At 34.2% G+C, this 20,558-nt stretch overlaps 1 protein-coding gene across 1 annotated transcript in view; it reads left to right on the forward strand.

Annotated features, from left to right (window-relative positions):
- Positions 1-20,558, forward strand: part of LOC145259696 (uncharacterized) — a 159,212-nt gene that overhangs the window by 124,686 nt on the left and 13,968 nt on the right. The window lies entirely within an intron of this gene.

A 20,558-nucleotide genomic window follows, 5' to 3' on the forward strand; every position in this document is an offset into this window, starting at 1 on the left:
ATAACCATTGTCAATGTCATTGTTACTCCAATCATCATCATCATCATCATCAGGTGACGATGGCTAAGTGATTAAGGACGCTGACTGACAACCTGAGTGTGCCAAGCTGGAATTTAGTTCATCCTGCAGAAAATACTTTCACTTAGTGATTTTAGCAACCCTCGCATAAGTACTCAAAGTCTTTCTAGAAAGCACTCCAACTCGAAAGATATCAGAGAAACAAATTCCAGCAATAATCATTTGATTCATATGAAATGAATCAATAATATTCAACAACCACCACCACCACCACCACCACCACAATGGCTCTTTTCCTACAAATAAACAGCCCTCTGATCGTGCCATCATTCATTATAATCAATTAGTAACCGTCAACAATCCATATATCAGCATCATCATCTTCAGCTTGATTCGTGCCAGCTATATGGATAATCTACAGGGGTTGAGGAAGTTGACACTATGTTACAGAATGGTCTGAATTGAATGAATGAATGATGCTCAACAACAACAAAGGAATCTAATTAGAAAGATATCCGGGAAACGAATGCCAATAACAATCATCATTAATGATGCACCACCACCATCACCATCACCACCACCACCACCACCACAACAACAACAACAACAACAACAACAACAAATAAGAGTTGTTTGAATTAAGAGCCAAGTATATCCTAGGATTGAATACTGTTGCCACATCTCGGCATGAGCCTGCTAAAAGCACCTTTTCTGCTTTCACAAAGTTCAAAATAGACTTCGTAGCCTAGTAGTGGATGCTCTTTTTTTCTTCTCTGCAACGTCTTTCCCATAGAAGAAATGTTGCAAGACTCTCTGCTTTATTGCTATTTTCATGGCAAGTGCTTGTCTGAGCTCCAATCTATGGTCCTCCCTTGCCCCAACTTTCACAAAAAAACACTCGTCTAGCTGAAACCACTTTCAATAATTTCCCCCATTCTTTATCTCTGCCTAAACCTGAATGTAGATTCTATGAAAAAAGGCTTCTTTCTTAGAACTGCACGCCTGTAGAACTCTTTACCGTTTCCCTGCTACAATATGGTCGTCTTCAAATCCAATGTGAACAAATTCTTGATGAGCCGTTTCCCTTATTTAATCCAATTTACCAAATTTCCACGACTAACGATTACTACAATATTGTCCTATTGACTACCGTACACTCATTAACCCTTATCCTTGAGTCACCTCTGGGCCTTGATAAGTGATGATTCCTTTGCAAAAAAAAAAAAAAAAAAAAAAATACATACGCGTACAACATTTAAAGAATAAGAAAACGAAAATCAATCAACAAATAAAAGGGTACAATACAATAGAAAATCCAATAGACAACACCATAACGAAAGATAAATGGTGACAAATCTTCCCAGCACCACAACACAATCTATTGCGAAAACAGCTATTTTTTAAATGGACGTCGCTCCAGACAAAGTATGAAGCCACTTGATGTAAGAAGCTAAAAAGGAACAAGCGAGGATTATCACAAAGACAGAAGATACCTATTGATCTTAGTCTCAAAAAGACCAAGGCTATAAGTAGGAGGAAAACAATCAGCAGGAAAAGAGCTGCACAAGCATGCAGTTTTTGAAAAACAAACTACTGGAATAGGAAGCTGCATTACGATGCGGCATCGAAATAGTAAATTGATGTAGACTTCTAGACTAACGAATCAAACGAAATGGAACAAAGAATCAGGGAACAGATAAGATTATTCTGAAGAACATATGCGATAATAGTATAACTAGAAAAGACTGAGACTAGCAACATCACGTCTATCCGAGAGAAGTTAATGAAAAGTTAAAGAGGGGGAAATATATATTTGTGTGTGTTATATATAATAAGAAAAACATCGGTAACGTCGGTTTCAAATTCATCACAAATGAGGATTAGATATAAACGGAGGCTGAAGAGAGTCCAACATAGAAAACCAAAAACTGGTTCCCTTTGCATTGAATTTCGAACAGATGCTACATTTTGATCCTAGCTAAAACACTAAGGAACATTTTCGTCCGTCTGTTCACTATTTTTTTTTAATGGAAATTCTTCCAGACAAAGGGTGAAGCCACTTAAGATAAGGAGCTAACAAGAATAAAAGATTATTCCAATGACAAAAGATGCCTACTGACCTTAGTCTTGAAAAGATCAAGGCTGTAGGTAGGAGGAAAGCAATCAGCAAGAAGGGAGTTCCACATCCCTGCAGTTTTTGGAAAGAAGATACTGAAATAAGAAGCTGTATTAGTATAAGGTATAAAAACAGTGAATTGATGAAGACCACTAGACCAACGAGTTAAACAAGCTCTAACAAAGGAAGCAGGGAATCTTATCAGACAATTCTGGGAAACACATGCCATAATAGTATTTATGAAAAAGACAGACTAGCAATATCACGTCTGCGTGAGAGAGAGAGAGAGAGAGAGAGGCTGCAGTGAAAAAAAAGACTGGGGGGGATCACTTAAATTACAGAAAGAAACTCTGTTCATGAAAATGTTGTTTGATATTAAGTAAACGGAGAAAGGAAGGAAACTTCTTTGCAGTGGTGGCTCAGTCGAGCACTTTTGATGAAAAAAAAAAACAATAGAGAAGAAAAGGATTAGCAACGTTCCTTTTCGTGAAAAAGGGACTGCGCAGAGCAGCAGAGAAAAAGAATTAGAAAATTGTTTATTTTGAAATTAATTACACGATTAATGATTGTAACGTTGCAATAACAAACAAACAAAAATAAATAAATAAATAAAAATCCGGGTCGGCATTTTTTTCTTTTTTAACAAAATTTTTTTATTACCGTTACTTTCCTGTCTCACCACAGTCTATCTCGCCCGGTGTACACTTTTCTTCTTTCCGACCACGTGGTGCACTTTTTCTCCTTTTTTTTTTTTTTTTCTTGCACCAGCTTCCTAATTTGCATATGTGCTTTTCTTGGTTACTGCTGCTGCTAATCTTTTCACAAGCCAGCCATCCTTCGCTGATGCTGATATTTTTCCACACGCTCATATGCACTATATTACACGATTACTACACTTACACTCATTAACCCTTATTCTCGAGTGGCTTTCGGGCCTTGAAAAGTGGTGATTCCTAAGTATAAATTGAAAAAAAAATTTTTTTCAGAAGATGAAGATACATCATTTTTTTTTTGTTTTTACTCATTTTTTGCTGCAAAAAGTCATGTTGTCACTTGAAACGTAAAGGGGCTACTATTTGGAATTGTGTGTAACAGGGGACTGTGAAGAGCAGAACAGCAAGATGTTTGTTCACATTACATTTAAACTTTACAAAACGTCATCGCCTACTAGATTACGAAGTCTGTTTTGAACTCTGTCAAGGCAGAATAGGGTGCTCTGAGCAGCTCCAGGCCAAATGTGGCAACAGTACTCCATCCTAGAACGTACTTAGCTCTTATACAGGTAGAGAGTTGCATCGGCAGTGAGATATCTACTGGAGTGGTAGAATGATCCAACTATTTTTCCAGCGACTGTGGCAACGGATTTTCATATCTATCACAGCTGTCTGAAAGAATTTGACAAGAGGCGGGAAAATGTTGTCTGCATCAGCCCAGTTTAAAAGCAAGCACAGAAGAGACATGGAGACATATGACTCCCTAAAAACTGACTGAATCTTTCATTTTGCAGTAGGAATGGGAGGGGAGGGCTTAAATAGTTGAACACGTCGAGACTCACAAATTCATTTATCAAAAAGACGAACGTCAAAAATTTTTCATTTTCTCCTGGCAATTTCTCTTCAGAAGAATGGGCGGGACCCTGCACGCTCCAAAGGCTGATAAATGAAACCTGAAACCTCGTTGGGGACCCCCAAGTGTCTTTAACTAAGATCGCCTTCTGCATAACACTAAACAATTATGATAGAAAAAAGACAAACATTTTTTTACTAATGGAGATTTGGTATCTGTCTGTTGAAATTAAAACTATAGTATTACTTGTATTACTAAAGTAGATTTAGTAACTGTCTGAACCAAAACTATACTAATACCATCTTTTAATGCTTTAGTCTGTTTTTCTCCCATCAAAGCACCATAAACTACAGCAACAACATAGCAAAAAAAAAAAGAAAGAAAAAAAAAAAGAAAAGGGAAACAACCCCTGAAAACGATAGTAAAAAAAAAAAAAACTATTGATTCTATACTCCAGAAATTACCACCAAAGACCCGGTAACTTGCTTGCTGCATCCAAACAGTGATGTATGTATATATATATATATATATATATATATATATATATATATATATATATATATATATATATATATATATATATATATATATATATATATATATTTTACATACATACATATATTTTTTTTTGATTCATCCAGCCTTGACAGACGTGTTTTAAATATTATCTCTAGTGCTTTTCTTTTAATGATTTGGAATTCATTCCATTTGCGCTTTTTTCCAAGGAACTCTGCCTTTTGGATGATTTTGGACCATTTGGAATTTACCCATTGGATTGAAATTTTAAATTCGACCGTTTTGGATTTTACCATTTTTGGATTTTTACCCTTCACCGGACTATCCATTCATGTGAAATCTTTTTATTATTTTTCTTTTGCCTTCTGTTCCCCTTACCTCACCCTTTTTTTTAACCAAGTAAGATCTTTGACTTACTTGTAGTTTCATTAAATACTTTTATATGCAAAATCCGATCCTGCATTTTGCTAATGCCTGCCCTCTGATGAGAAAGAGAGTATTTCTTCGAAACTCCGCGGATTAAGGACTATCCACTTATCTTGTGCTTCCTTTTTTTAAAATTAAATATGTTTTTAACTCTTTTTCAAGATGTCTTTTAACATATTTTATTAATCATTTGTTCATATATATATATATATATATATGAGCAAACAGTTAATAAAATATGTTAAAAAACACTTTAAAATGAGTTAAAAACATATTTAATCTGAAAAGGAAACACTAGATAAATGGATAGTCCTTAATCCGCGGAGTTTCGAAGAAATACTTTCCTTCTCATCAGAGGGTAGGAATTAGCAAGATGCGGGATCGGATTTTGCATGCAGAAGTATTTGATGAAACAACAAGTAAGTCAAAGATCTTACTTGATAACAAAAAAAGTGAAGTAGAGGAATATGGCGAAGAAAAAGGTGATTACACATGAATGGATAGTCTGGTGGAAGATAAATAATCTAGTGACGGTAAAATCCAAATGTAAAACTTCAAGAATTATTATTATAAGCTCTATTTCCTATTTGGTTTTATCGAGCTTTTACATATGGCTGAGATAATTTTATAAATATTAATTCTTTAATATTTATAATATACTTTAATTTTACCATCTTGGATCATTTTGGTAAATTTAATTGTAATTTTTATTATATATATATATATATATATATACAAGCTGAATGTGTGTGTGTGTCTGGTCACGAATAGGCTCATATATGGCTGACTATTTTAAAAAACTGATTACATATAATGATAGAAGATGTATCGAGACACAGGAATGGGTATGTTTGATCTGGTAGAACGGTGGTTCGTTAAAATTGTGGGGTCTGCGTTCGCGCCTGGTCCACAAAGTATGAAAATAAAAAATTAAAAAATTAAAAAAAAACGTATACAAGTGTTTTTGATGTAGATGTACATAATAATACTTTGATAAGGATGTTTTAACTTAAATAGGGATGGTATAATAAAATTATGGGGTCTGCGTCGTTCGCGCCACGCCTCCATAGAATGGAAATAGGCACAAACTTTAATAAAGACTTTTCATATCTATCTGCATAAGTATACTTTGATAATTATGTTTCAGTTTGAAGAAATATGGTATAATAAAATTATGGGGTGTTCGTTCGTACCTGACCTCCATAGAATGGAAATATGTTACAAAGTTTAACAAGGTTTTTTAATATAGATCCACAAAATATTGTGATAAGTGTTTTAATGTGAACAGGTATGGTATAATAAATTATGGGGTTTATCTATTTTATTTTTACTTTCATCATATTTTGCTTTGGTTTTGATACCCCCAAATTCAAAGCTATCTCTTTACAGCCCTTTCTTTTCATAACCTTTCATAAATCAGAGTCCATTTTCTGTAGGATGTTTTTGAACCCAGTCAACGACGGGTACTTTTGCTAGTATATATATATATATATATATATATATATATATATATATATATATATATATGAATGGAAATGTATAAAAAAGAATACGGAAAGTATAAAAGCGTATAACTTTTCTTTATTCGTTTTCAATTGGTGACGTGCAGGAATACAAAATAATATTATGAAAAAAAATTAAAAAACTTTTTTTACAAGTACATAATTTCGACCGATCCTTCAGTCTTCATCGGTATATATATATACTTCAGAATAATGTAATTCAATAAATCTACTGGTATGCAGATCCAGTGATTATCGGCCTTACAAAATATTATTGGCTGTAATATTTCAGCTAAATAAAAAATTGCTCAATATGCCAGATAGAGCAAATAAATCATACTTTAGTAATTAAAATTTAATGATATGAAGTGGTTAAATTTCAAATCTAGAATTTTTATTATATGCAAGACAAAGAATACATTTCAATAAGGAGATATACTTATCATTAAATTTAAATTACTACAGTATGATATATATATATATATATATATATATATATATATACTAGCGGGCGTACCCGGCGTTGCCCGGGTGTTTCGAGGTGTGTGTGGTTGGTTTTGCGTAAATCCAAACAAAAGAATAATAAAAAATTGTTGCCTAAATACAGTTGGATACGCGATTAATAGTTGCGAGCAGATAGAGTTAGATGTAAAATCTGGAATCCAATGTTAGTTCGTTTCGTGCTTTTGTGTATTTAATGAACGTGATTGTTTCTGTGTAAAATGTAGAATGCGGCGGAGAACGGATTTCTGTAAGAGAATTGAACTGTATTCACCTGAATGTTGGCTGGGTAGTGTTAATTGATGAGGCTATGTCGAAAAAGAAAAGAACGTGGCATAAATACAGTTGGGAATCCAATGGTAGTTGTTTTCGTTTGTTTGTTTGTTTATTTATTTATGTAATAAACGCGATTTTCTCTGTGTAAACTGTATTTTTAATGCGGAGGAGAACAGATTTCAGTAAAAGAGCGTTGTGATAGACTGGTATTAAATTAAGCAAGGTTAAATTGAACGTGAGCTGAGAATGTCTGATAAAAAAACTAAAAAAAAAAAAAAAACGGCATCAGTAACCCTTCGGTCCATTAACCCCTCCCCCCAATGTAAATGAAATAAACAAAAATATAAAGTAAAAAAAAAAAAAAAAAAGCAGCAGTAACCCTTCGTTTCGTTAACTCCCTCCCCCCAATATAAATAAAATAAAAAAAAATTAGAAAAAAAGAAAAGGAAGAAATGGCATAAGTAAACATGTGATCGATGTAATCGAATGTTGCATTTCAACCGACGGAAAAATGCCCATCCGTTTTTTTTAAAGCAACTACGAACTCAAACCGGTGCTTCCTCGTAGTGTCCCTTGTAGACGTATCCCCACCGGTGATAAGTGGGCGTGGGACGAGTATGAATGTAATAGAGGGGAAAGATTTTACCACTTCCATTGATTGTAACCGAATTTGGCCGTGGACTCTCAGCAGAAAAATATAGGGATCTAAGTTTATCGAGTAAGTGGATAGGTGATAGGCCTATAACATACCAAAGATAATGTGCTGCAGTGCGTGCACATTACATTTGCATGAAATGTCTTCATTTTCAATCCTATTATGGTCAAAATCGCAGGGGAAAAATGAGTTCATTTTATTTATATAGATAGAAGAAGATAGAAGAAGATAGATAGATAGATAGACGAAAGATAGAAGATAGATAGATAGATAGATAGAAGAAAAAGATAGATAGAAAGAAAGATCGATAGATAGAAATAGAAGGATAGAAGATAGATAGAAGAAAGGTAGATAAAAGAAGATAGAATAGATAGAAAGATAGATAGAATAGATAGAAGATAGATAGAAAGAAGATAGAAGATAGATAGAAAGAAGATAGATAGATAGATAGATAGAAGATATATATATATATATATATATATATATATATATATATATAGATAGATAGATAGATAGATAGATAGATAGATAGATAGATAGAAGAAGAAGATAGATAGAACATAGAATAGAAGAAGATAGAAAAAACAAACACATGTATATTAATAATTCCAGATTCAATTGCACATGGGAAATAAGAATCTATATATAATATTCTGCTTGTTCTTTCTTTAGTTAGTCTGTTCTCTCTTCCACTCTTCTATAATCTCTGCCCAGCCCATTCCTCTTTCTGATTTTAATGTATTGAAATGTATTGAAGATATAAGTCATTAACTTTATATATATATATATATATATATATATATATATATATATATATATATATATATATATATATATATATATATATAATAGATAACATTGAAAAAGACTGAAAAATAAAACCTGGTCCGATTGACTTCCAAAGAATTAATAACTAAAAATTGTACTTTTCAGATATTATTGATCCAGAGCAATGTCAATCAAAAATATACCAACTTTATGGGTGTTTGTTTTGTAGTTACTTACTTTTAGCTAGATATGAAGCTGCCCAGCACAGATAGAGATAACTGCCGTTAATATAATAAATGTCTTGTATAAGGTGAGAGATGCTCCTTATATAATAATGCTAGCTATATGTAATAAGAGCCCCTGTGCAATAACGGTCTTGATGTGTAATGATGCCCTCGTTATGGGATAATCTTCTTCTTCTTCTTCTTCTTCTTCTTCTTCTTCTTCTTCTTCTTCTTTTATCTACAAAAGTGAGCGTGTGTGTGTGTGTCTGTGAGTGTGTCTGTGCGAAGATACTTCTCAACCTATGTACTCAACAAATCTTTGATATACAGACTTAAAATTTGCTATATATGGTAATTAGAGATGTGGAAAACTTTTTAATCTGTTTTCATCCGGAAAAAAGGGCCGCCAAAGAGTCAAAATTGAAAAAAATTGGTATGTGGAGGCTGTTGGATTTTTATCTATTTGCTAACTGTTTCATGACTGCGTATGCGCTACTCATTCACATTTTTTTTTCTTACTTACAAGAAGCGAACTGTCTAGAAAAAAAAATAATACTCGCAAACACATGTCTAAATTTCTTTCCGTTTTTTTTGTTATTTTTTTTAAAGGAATTTAACGTTATGTTTAATATACTGGCCAACGCCGGGTTCATCTTCTTGTATATAAAAGAAGATTAAGACATGTTACTTAAAAAAACAGAAAAAATTGAGATATCGCCTAACTTCTATGGACAGGGGGGAAATGACTCCTACAAAGGTGAGCGTAACAAAATAGAAAGTATATTCAGAAAAAAAAAGGGAGGTAAGCTTTCAAAAGTCTATAAATAAATCTAACCTGTGTGAAATCTCCTTTTTGTCCAATAATCTGTGACATTCTTGTTGCAAAGCTAAAGATAAAAAGTTTTGTTAATTCTACTTTATTCATCAGGATCATTTAGAAGTGAAGAGTTCTTATGATTTTGCTATCTAATTTGCATACGCGTTTACAGTGTCCATGAACACCCCTTGCAGATTAGATGGCAGCAGTGAGAACAAAAGAGAGTCACTCTTTCTCTAAATACTCACATTATAAGAATTATCAGAGATTAGCATGGACATCTGGCGTTGCCCGGGTGGACTTGAAGTTCCGTTTGGACACAACCTGCTATACTAAGAATATTGAGCGCTTTCATCAATACCCCCACAACAATTGCAAAAATAAAAGAACGGATAAAAACATGAAAATGTAATCTCCCCAGAAAAGAAGAAGTTAATGAAAACCTCCCCTACCAGATATTTTGGAAGAAGGGATACGAAGAGAAGAAGCGCTATCCTCCAGATATTGAGCACTTTTTGTTGTCTGTGCGCTGCCCCCCCCCCTAAAAAAAATCAAAGCAATTTTTCTTTCAATCAAATCAGCAGGGAGTGCCCATACGACCGAAAAAAAAAAAAATGACCCATGATATCCGGGCTCGAAGGTGAAACACAAAAGAGGGGAAGAAAACAAAAACTTACAGACAAACTATTTTGGCCATATGGCCACGAGTGCTTATGACGTCATGACATTGCAAAATAAACTTTTTAAACAGTTTTTGTTTGATACGCATGAGTGACTTGTGAAAAGAGTAATGTGAAAAAGGAGCCCCCCCTTCCAAAGAGTAGTCCAGTTGACTGCCACAGAATTAATTTTTGTTTCTAATTTTCACATACTATGCATCCGGGGCATTGTTCTTTCAGATGGTACTTATTTCAATCCGGTCGGATGCAGATGACAAAAGTTTTAGCTGACATCCAACCACACAAACAACTTTCCTTTATATAATAGATTGGTGGAATCGCCATTAAGTGAGAAGGAGGTGAGAGCTATGCATAGATATTTAAGTAGGAGATTGATGATTTGTTCAATTGATTTCAAATTACAGTGAATTTATCATGTTGCACTATTTCTGGTTGAACCAGTTTGCACACTGATATGAGCATTTCTTGTGACAGTTTTCTCAGCCTTACTACTTCTGTGTTGGTTCATGACAAATTGGAAAGGTATTTTGTTTATGACATAAGGGATTTGCTTTTGTTAGGATGATACAACTAACAATTGAAGGGAGCCAATTCCTTTTTTTATTTCAGGCAGAGTTGCCTCCCCTCTTTCTGTCTGATAGTTGTGACACACAAACTCACATAATATCGGACTAAGACCGATAGATGTTATTCTATTTGTTGCCCTATCTATAAATAAATGTCTACAAGGCAACTGTGGGTAATTCTTATTTCTTCCCCTTCTGTCATTCATATGCTACATACACACATGCACACACACACACACACACACACACGATGATGATTGCAACGTCTTGTCAGACGAGTGCCACTCCCTCGGACATTTAAAATCCATGAGCCCAAATGCCCGAGGGAGTATCTATACAAATATGATGTTACAGAGTCTTAGCTTTGTACGACAGCTAAGTCTCTCTCTCGGTTCAAAATGGTGAGATCCAGCAACAAGCAAGAGCAAAATAGCCAGCAACAAATTAAACTGCAGACCAGCTTAATGCGGGTAATGGTCTTCCGCTTTATGGTTTTTTAAATCAGAGATTTGCTTCTCCTAGAAAGGTTGCCTTCACATACACACACACACACACACAAACACACATACACATACATAGACACACATACATACAGACATACATACATACACATTCATCTTTTGGACATAATTTTCTGCAAGGCATTAATAGTTAAATGTTAACCTCATGAAGTGTGGAAAATCTGAAGACCCTACTTGTCCACTCTGTAAAGAAAAACAAACTGTGGATCATGTACTGAGCTCATGCAAAACAGCTCTGTCACAAGGAAGATGCACGTGGCGACACAACCAAGTGCTGAAAGAATTAGCTGAAGCTGTCCAGTTCATCGAAAACAGGAGTAAGGCTAAACACCCAGAACCAGCAGCAAAGTTCTATGCAGAAGGAGGCAAAGAGATCTGGCCCAAAACCAACATCATGCCCAAGCCCTGCAAGCAGAATCTTCTGAGTGCAACAGATTGGGTGTGTGTTGCAAATCTGTCACAGTGGAAGCACTATCCAGAAATGATCAGCAAAACTGGATTAAGACTAGATTTAGTGCTCCATTCTCAGGCAGCAAAAGAGATCCTTCTGATTGAACTAACAATGCCATATGAAAAAAGGATGGATGAGGCCTATGTCTACAAGTCTGAAAAGTATGCTGCTCTAGCCAGCGAGCTGAGAGATGCTTGATTCAGCGCCAGCGTATTCGCAGTTGAAGTGGACGCAAGGGGATTTGTAGGCTCGTCTGCCTACAATCTCATGAAACAGCTGTCCATCTCAGGGAAGAATCGAAACAGAGCACTGACAGCGATGAGTGAGGCGGCAGAGAAGAGCAACAGCTGCATCTGGTCGAGGAGGAATAAAAATCAACTTCATGTATCTTAATTTCCCTAATTTCACTTAAAAAAAAAAAAAAAAAATCTAAATTCACGAACAAACCAATAGATTACGGGTCCTGGATATGACCTAAAACTATATCCGATGGTGAGGCCCCAGCTTGCGGGCTTTGGGAAGTGTGGAGCTACCCTTTAATTGCCATTGTTCCCAGGTCCACTCTGACCGGAGTGGTAGTACCTGTTAGGGCCCCAACTATGGGTTAAATAGAATCTGACTTTAAAAAAATATATACTCCATTAAAAATCGTTCCTCAAAATAACTAGATCCGGCATTAAATAACCTGAAAAAGGTTGATATGCCGTAAAATAAAAACAACCAACCAACCTAATTTCACTGTGGTTAAAACATCCATCTACGACACTGAAGCATCTGAAGCGTATGGGTAAACTAAAAAAAAAAAAAAATAAAAAATAAAAAACACATGCCAGCAGAGAGACATCCGGGAGTCATGATCTGGACGTGCCCCTCGCCCCTAGAGTGTAAGGAGTTAAGGGCCGAAACACTTGATTGAAGTGTTACATGATAAGGGCTGTCCCCTTTTCATGTAAGTATAAAATAGAGAGATTTAGTTAAAATGATAATGAAATAGAATAGACGAAATTCGAACCTCGTAAATTAGGTTTAGAAATAGATTACGTGAGAGAATTAGAAAATGGAATGTAAAACAAACGATTGTTTAGCTTAGAGATAAAATAGTTTCAAGAAAAGAATGTGCACTGTCAATTTTGTTATGAAAATTCAACTGAGGAATGCAACTATACAAGATAATTTAATAAACATGTTTTTAACATATTGGAAAAATAGGTTACTGAGAATATAGGTTAAAATTCCTTTAGTAAACAAAGGAAAAAGTTTTGGACGCGTATGTCCAGAACACGTGAAAGAAAACACATGTTTTAACATGTGTATGACGTCATGGAAAATGGGAAGTTCTAGATATAGTTAGAAAACTTTAGAGTTAAAGGAGGAGAACTGGGGAGAAGCGGAGAAAAACAAAGAGGGAGTCTGAGGGCGACAGACGATAGTTTGGAGTTTGGGATTCGAACGTCTAGAAGCGAGACGGTCACTTTTGAAACTTAATATGTGGAGCTTTGAATTCTTGATGATGAAAACCACGGCCGGTCGTGAGAAGAAATAAACCCATCATGTGTTTTTATAAACGTCGTCTTTGTGTTGTAATTCTACCAAAAAGGTAAAGTGAAAATTGTTATTATATGTCTATATATCTGTGTTATAAAATGTCTTGACATACACATCTCATATCTACAATGTGAACTCTACATCTCAAATCTACACTAAGACTATATGAACACTGTTTCCTCACTCTAAGAGCTTCCTTCTTCAACACATCTAAGAATTAACATTTTTTTAATATATATGAATCGTCATAAAACGAACAATCTCTCTCTCTCAACAACATCTCCCTCTCTCTCTCTCTCTCTAAGATACAACATCACTTGTAATAAAACTCTCTAAGACTCTCTTTTGCTAAGACTCTCACTATTAAAAAGTCCTAAAAACGAACGATATAACAACAACAAGAAAAGAAACAAAGAATAATAATAACAACAATAATAATAATGATATATATAACAAACACAATTTAGTGCCGTTACTATAACATCCCTCTCTCTAAAACTCATCAACAAGACTCTCTAAGCATCACTTTTAACAAAGAACAATAATAATAATGAACATTATATAACAGAAGGGGTTTTCTCCTCTGAGGACTCTCTCTGCTATTTAGCTCTCCATCCGAGTTTCCTTCCACTATGATATGGCGAATAGATAAAATAGAAATTTGAACATATTAAGAATTTAAAGCATGAAAGATTTTAGCAAATTGATTGAATTCAACATTAAAGAATCAGAAAAAGATCGATATGCCGTAAAATAAAAAAAAGTTGAACTGTTATACCGACACTTCCATTCATAACAATTTTCCTACAACTTTAATAAAAAAAATTACAAAACAATGTATTTATTCTTATCCTCAACATCTTTCAGTAAAAAGAAATTAATATCTGTTTCTGAGAGTAATGCTTTGTGCTCAAATACATGTTATGCTTCACTATCTCCAGCTAAACCAGATTACACATCGACATGAGCATTCTCATGACAGTTTTCTGAGTCTTACGACTTCCATGTTGGCTCATGACAAATTGGTGTTTTATTTGTGAAACCAGCTCCAGAAGATTGCTACACAAGGTCAACAGGCTGCATATTTCCGTTTTTTTTTCTACAGAGCTCCCCTAGACAACAGCTGAAGAACTCCATCTACCCTGACCCCTTTATGGTAACTCTTCAGAATATCGAAGGGAGGCTAATAGGTGCTACACCTTTCCTAAGGATAACCTGGAACTGTGCAAGGCAGGGGTATTCATCTCCCTGAAGTATTATATATATACCCACTTACCTGAATATATACAGCGCCTAGTATTCCCAAATTGTCACCCATCTGGTAATGATCAGGCTCAACGTTGCTTAACTTTGGTGATCTGACAAGAACCTGTTTGTCAGTGCGATTATACAATATATTATGGCTATTTAGAAGAATTGAAATAGAATTTTGTTTTTTTTCTAAACATAACTCATTCCCAAAATTAATGAATATTTTAGCATTTACTAGCGGTGGGGGGGGGGGCGGGGCGGCTTTACCCGGTTGTAAAATACGCTTAAATATGATATTTTAAAATATCATATTTAAGCGTATTTTACACCCGGGTAAAGCCGATTTTGTATATATTATTATTGAGTTGTGATTTCAAAAGAAAAAAATATATATATGGGTGTCATCAGCTAGAATCGAAACCGGAAGCAAAACTGTGTCATTCAAAGCTGGTGACGTTACCACAGTACCAACGTGACACGCATATGAACTAATTAAAAATAAACTGAGATAAATATACAAAATGTATAACAACTTTTTCAATTTTGACCCATTTTTGACCCCTTAAAAGCTAAAGATCCATAAAAGAACGGTTCATAAAAAATACAATCATTTGAGGCCCCTACCGCCGCTCTGCGACTTTTAGTTTCAGAAGAGATAGAGTTTGAAAATATTGAGATAGACAGACAGACAGACAGACATAGTGAGTTTTATAAATTAGATTATGTGTGATTAAGATATAACTTTAGGGAAACAAACATTGATTGACTTAGCTTTATTATAATGTTATGTATGATAGAAATTTGTTTCTGCAGTAACTTAAGCTATTAATGGCGATTTGTTGATTTAATTGGTCAGCAGATGTCACGTGATGTCTACTTGCTCTATACGTGCTTAAATGGATTTCTTGGCAACCTCTTCAGATATTGGTGCCAATTTTCATTTGCGGTCTGCTGATTTGGGAATCCCACTCAACTAATTGATTTTCTATTTTATCCAAAAAAAAGTTTATAATTTTTCTTGTTCTATTAATTTTCTTCCGTTTATTGAAAAATGTCATAAACGCTCATCGTTATTTGAACAGTCATAGCACATAATCATCTATTATATAATGGGTACTTTGTGTGTTTGTATGTTTGTATATCCAGCTAAAAATTCTAAAATACAAAACAAAGACCTACAAAGTTGGGATATTCTTGATTGGCGTCGCCTCGGATGTATAATATCTAAAATTAAAAAAAAAAATATTAATTTTCTGGAGGTTAACTGAGACAGGTTTCGTCAGGGAGAGGTTCGATTTTTCAGTGTTATTATATACTAATTTGGAAAGAAACTGACGACTCATTCCTCGAGAAATCTATAATATAAAGAAGAGTTGTCTGTATGTATGTGTGTGTATGTCCAGCTAGAAAGGAATGGGTTGAGCTGGGGGGGGGGAGAGAAAGATAGAGAAAGGTAGAGTGATAGAAGTTTTCACAGAAACGGGTTACACTTTGGCCTGGGCGACTACGGATAACCTGCTAAGTATTTCATAATCATTAAATATTTTATTTTATTTTATTTTATTTCCTCGACTTTTAATCTTACTATGGGAGAAAATAAATATTAACTGCGTGATCGCCATATTCGGTTTAACGCCTGTCTTACATGTTGACATTAAATCATCACTTATCTCTATATAAATAAAATGAACTCATTTTTTCGCGTCGGATTTTGACCTTAATAGGATTAAAAATCAAGATATTTCATGCAAATATAATATGCACAAACGGCAGAACAATATCTGAGGTGTGTTATAGGCTTATTATTTCTCAAATTCCTCGATAATCTTAGATTTCTATACTTTTTCTGCTGAGAAGTCACGGCCAAAATCGGTTAAGATCAATGGAAGTGATAAAATATTTTCTCTCTAATAAATTCCTCCACCCCCTGCCACCACTTAACACCGTTTGGGGATCGTTCACAAGGAACAGTTGAGAAGAGAACACCGGTTTGGCTTCGTAGTTCTTTCATGTGAAGTTATTTAAAATCACTAAACTAAGCTGCAGTGCTCTGTGGCGTAGTGATTAGCGTGTTGGACAATTCACATTATATTTTCACGTTCGCGCCGACCTACCGTAGTCGTTTTTTTTTTTTTTTTTCCTAAACAACTGGAATGGACTTTTCTTGGTGGCCGAACTGTTAACGTTGCAGATGTTTTTTTTGTTTGTTTTTTTTCACACTTTATTTCCTTACTTTTACTCATGACTCCGGGTTTGATCCTTCCTACTTACCTACCATAACATTTTTTAAAACTCCCCCCCCCCTCGTCCCGGAAACAAACACTCGGGCAACGCCGGGTACCCCCGCTAGTATTATATAAAATTATAAAGATATTCGAAAACGAGGCTACATCAAAGGGAGATAATTTTATATTCATGTCTAGGGTTGCTACATTGGACTTTTAAAGGCAAATTTCGTGAAGTTTAGTCTTTTTTGAAGCAGCCTGTATTTCAAAAATTGTATTTGTCCCTGTTCAAAGCACCACAAAGACTACAAATAAGGAAGCAAAACTAAAGCATAATTAATTCATGTCGTCGATTCTACCAAATTGAAGGTAATGTGAAATAATCGTTAATATGAACTATGTATCCTCTCATCTTAATGAACTTTGTTCCCACTCATCGTTAATAATGAACTTTGTGTATAAATTCATCTAAGTAATGTGTCCCCCTCTCCATCTGTGTCATGAAAACTGATAACCCTCCTCTCTTTGTAGAAATTGACTATCGAAGTAATTTAGCTTTGAAGTTGATTTTTATAAATTTGAAGATGAGACTTTTTTAAAACGTTTACTCTTTTTAAATTCGAAGTTAACATCTTTTTGATTTGAGTTTGAGCCTTTTTATTTAATGTTGATCTCTGTAAATTTAAAGTTGAGTCTTATTTGAAGTTGATCCTTTTTAATTTGAAATTGATCTTTTAAAATTTGATGTTGATTCTTAAAGTTGGCCCTTTAGTTTAAATTTGATCTATTTTTAATTGATCTTTGTAAATTTGAAGTTGAGTCTTATTTGAAGTTTAATTTTAAGTTGATCTTTTTACATTTAACGTTAAGAGTTCTTTTGAAGTTGATTCTTTTAAGATTTAAAGTTAGTGGTTTTTTATTTGAATTTGAGCCTTTTAAAAATTGGTTGTTATGAATTTGAAGTTGAGCGTTATTTGAAGTTTTAATTTGAAGTTGAGCTTTTTAAATTTGGAGTTAAGACTTCTTTCGAAGTTGATTTGAATTTGAGCCGTTTTTAAAAGCTGATCGTTGTAAATTTGAAATTTACCTTTTTTGTTTATTTATTGATTTTTTTTTAATTTGAAGTTGATCTTTGTAAATTTGAAGTTGAGCTTTTTTGTCTTGAAATTGATATTTGTAAATTTGAAGTCGAGCCTTTTTATTTTGAAATCGGTCTTCGTAAATTTGAAGTTGATCGTTGCAAAACTATTAAGTTAAAAATACAAAATTCTTAACGAATCTGTCCCCTCACTGTTCTAATTTACGCCTCACTCAGCAGATTCCATGTTCTTTACCAATTCTAATACAGCCTCTCGTAAGTATTGTTTTAAACGTTAACTGTTTACTAGAAGAAATCAAAAAACAAAAACATTGTCCAGTTCAATTTATAATTTAACTAGACTACCCGTGACCCGTTGGGTCAGTATGTTATATTAGCTATGAAATTCATGTATGAGCGTGACACTTGTGACGTAAAGAAAATAGTTTTTTTTTGACATAACAGACACATTTCTATGAAAGTATATTAAAATGAAAATTCACGGATGGATCACTCAAACATGAAAAAAAAATCCCCCCTATTTGTGTAAAGTTACCTATTTTTCCAAAAAAAATTCGCTCAAAAATCGAAAATCAAACATGATTTTCCTATGAATCGAATGCCAACGAAAGTCATTTAGCAGCAAAAACGCACATGAACCTACCGATGAGAAATATAAGAATGAAAACCCATATTGGAATCCTTCAACCAAGTTATAGAAACTTAAAATCAAAAAAAAAAAAAAAAAAAATTATTAAAGCCTGAAGCAAAAAAATAAAACCTAAATAAATAAAATAAAATAAAACTAATATTGAACCAGATTAGTAAATGTGTCAACAAATTCACTGTTCTCACACAACTATTTTGTATCTAGAAATGTAAACAAAAAATAACAAAAGAAGGAAGGAAGGAAAAAAAGGGACGGTAGTAGTAGTAGTAGTAGTCTTGGCTTTACTACAATTGTTCTTATGTTTGTCAACGGTTTAAAGTTGTTTAGTTGTAAGAAAATAACGTCAGTATAGTTGTAATAAAGAATAGTTGCAAAACACCTCCACTCTCCCCATGTTAAATTATAATTTCGAAATAATAACGTTAATATTTCAGTGCACAGATCAAAATCTGCAAAAGAAGCGATTTGTGTTTATTTGTTTACGTTGTTATGGGTTAATATTTATGCGCACATGCGTAATTGGTGGTCATAAACCGGAAAGTGGGTTACATCACTCGTTACAAGGTCATTTGAGTTTTATAATTATATAGATTATAACGTAAGATCCCCCTCTGATTTTTTTTTAGTCCATTTTTTACTAGAAAATGTGAGATCATCAGGAAAAAATATCCAAACGAATAAAAAAACATGTTTTTCTCTGCTTCTTATAAACACGTTCAGTTTATTGTTTTATCAGCACTTTCTCATCGAGATCAAAAAGGATGCGCGCTTCATTTAGCAATCCAATAATTCCCAGATCTACAAAAAGATCAGCTTTAGGTTTGCAAATCCCATTACAGACTCGTCGAAGCGTGAAGTTGATAAATATCCAGCGATGTTGCACGTTTCTCAAGGATTTTTGCTCGTTTTGTATCCGAGGGATTTATAATCAATCAACCATGTTAAAGACGTAAACACAAAAATTAATGAGTAGCAACAAAAATATTAAATGGTAAGAAAGACAATAACATCATGCCAAAAATGTGGATGTATGATTGACCAAATAGATGTTCTGTAACCTTTATTCACATCATCATCATCATCATCATCATCATCGTCGTCGTCATCTTCTTCATCATCATCATCATCATCATCATCATCATCATCATCATCATCATCATCATCATCATCACTGCTATCAAAATCATCATCATTGTAATCGTCACCATAATTGTCATCGTCGTCATCATAATCTGTGCCTAAATCAAAACGTAGATTCCATGAACAAAGCTTCTTTCTTAGAACTGCACGCCTGTGGAACTCTGTTCCGTCTGCCTGCTTCCCACCTGACTACAACCTGGATGTCTTCAAGTCCAACGTTAACAAATTCCTAATGAACCGCCCTCTTAAGTAGACACTTCATTAAATCTCCACACTAACATACTGTACTTGCAATAACCCTTATCCCTGAGTGGCTTCCGGGCCTTGATAAGTGGTGACCACCGTGTAAAAAAAAATCATAATCATCATCATCTTCATCATCGTCATCAGTGTCGTATCGTCGTCATCATCATCATCATCACCACTGCCATCATCATCATCATCATCATCATCATCGTCGTCGTCATCTTCATCATCACTGCTATCATAATCATCATCATTGTAATCGTCACCATCATCGTCGTCATCTTCATCATAATCATCATCTTTGTGATTATCATCACTGCTATCATAAGCATCATCATAAACGTCAGCATCATTATCATCATCACCATCATCATCATTATAACCGTCATCATCATCATCATCATCATCATCATCATCATCATCATCGTCATCGTCATCATCATCAGCAACATCATCATCATCATCATCATGAACATCATCATCATCGTCGTCATCTTCATCATAATCATCATCTTTGTGATTATCATCACTGCTATCATAAGCATCATCATAAACGTCAGCATCATTATCATCATCACCATCATCATCATTATAACCGTTATCATCATCATCATCATCATCATCGTCATCGTCATCACCATCATCAACAACATCATCATCATCATCATCATCATCATCATCATCATCATCGTCATCATCGTCATCATCAGCAACATCATCGTCATCATCATCATCATGAACATCATCATCATCGTCGTCATCTTCATCATAATCATCATCTTTGTGATTATCATCACTGC

This window comes from Euprymna scolopes, chromosome 35, assembly GCF_053919585.1.
Source record: "Euprymna scolopes isolate OS-2025 chromosome 35, ASM5391958v1, whole genome shotgun sequence".
Taxonomy (NCBI): Eukaryota; Metazoa; Mollusca; class Cephalopoda; order Sepiida; family Sepiolidae; genus Euprymna; species Euprymna scolopes.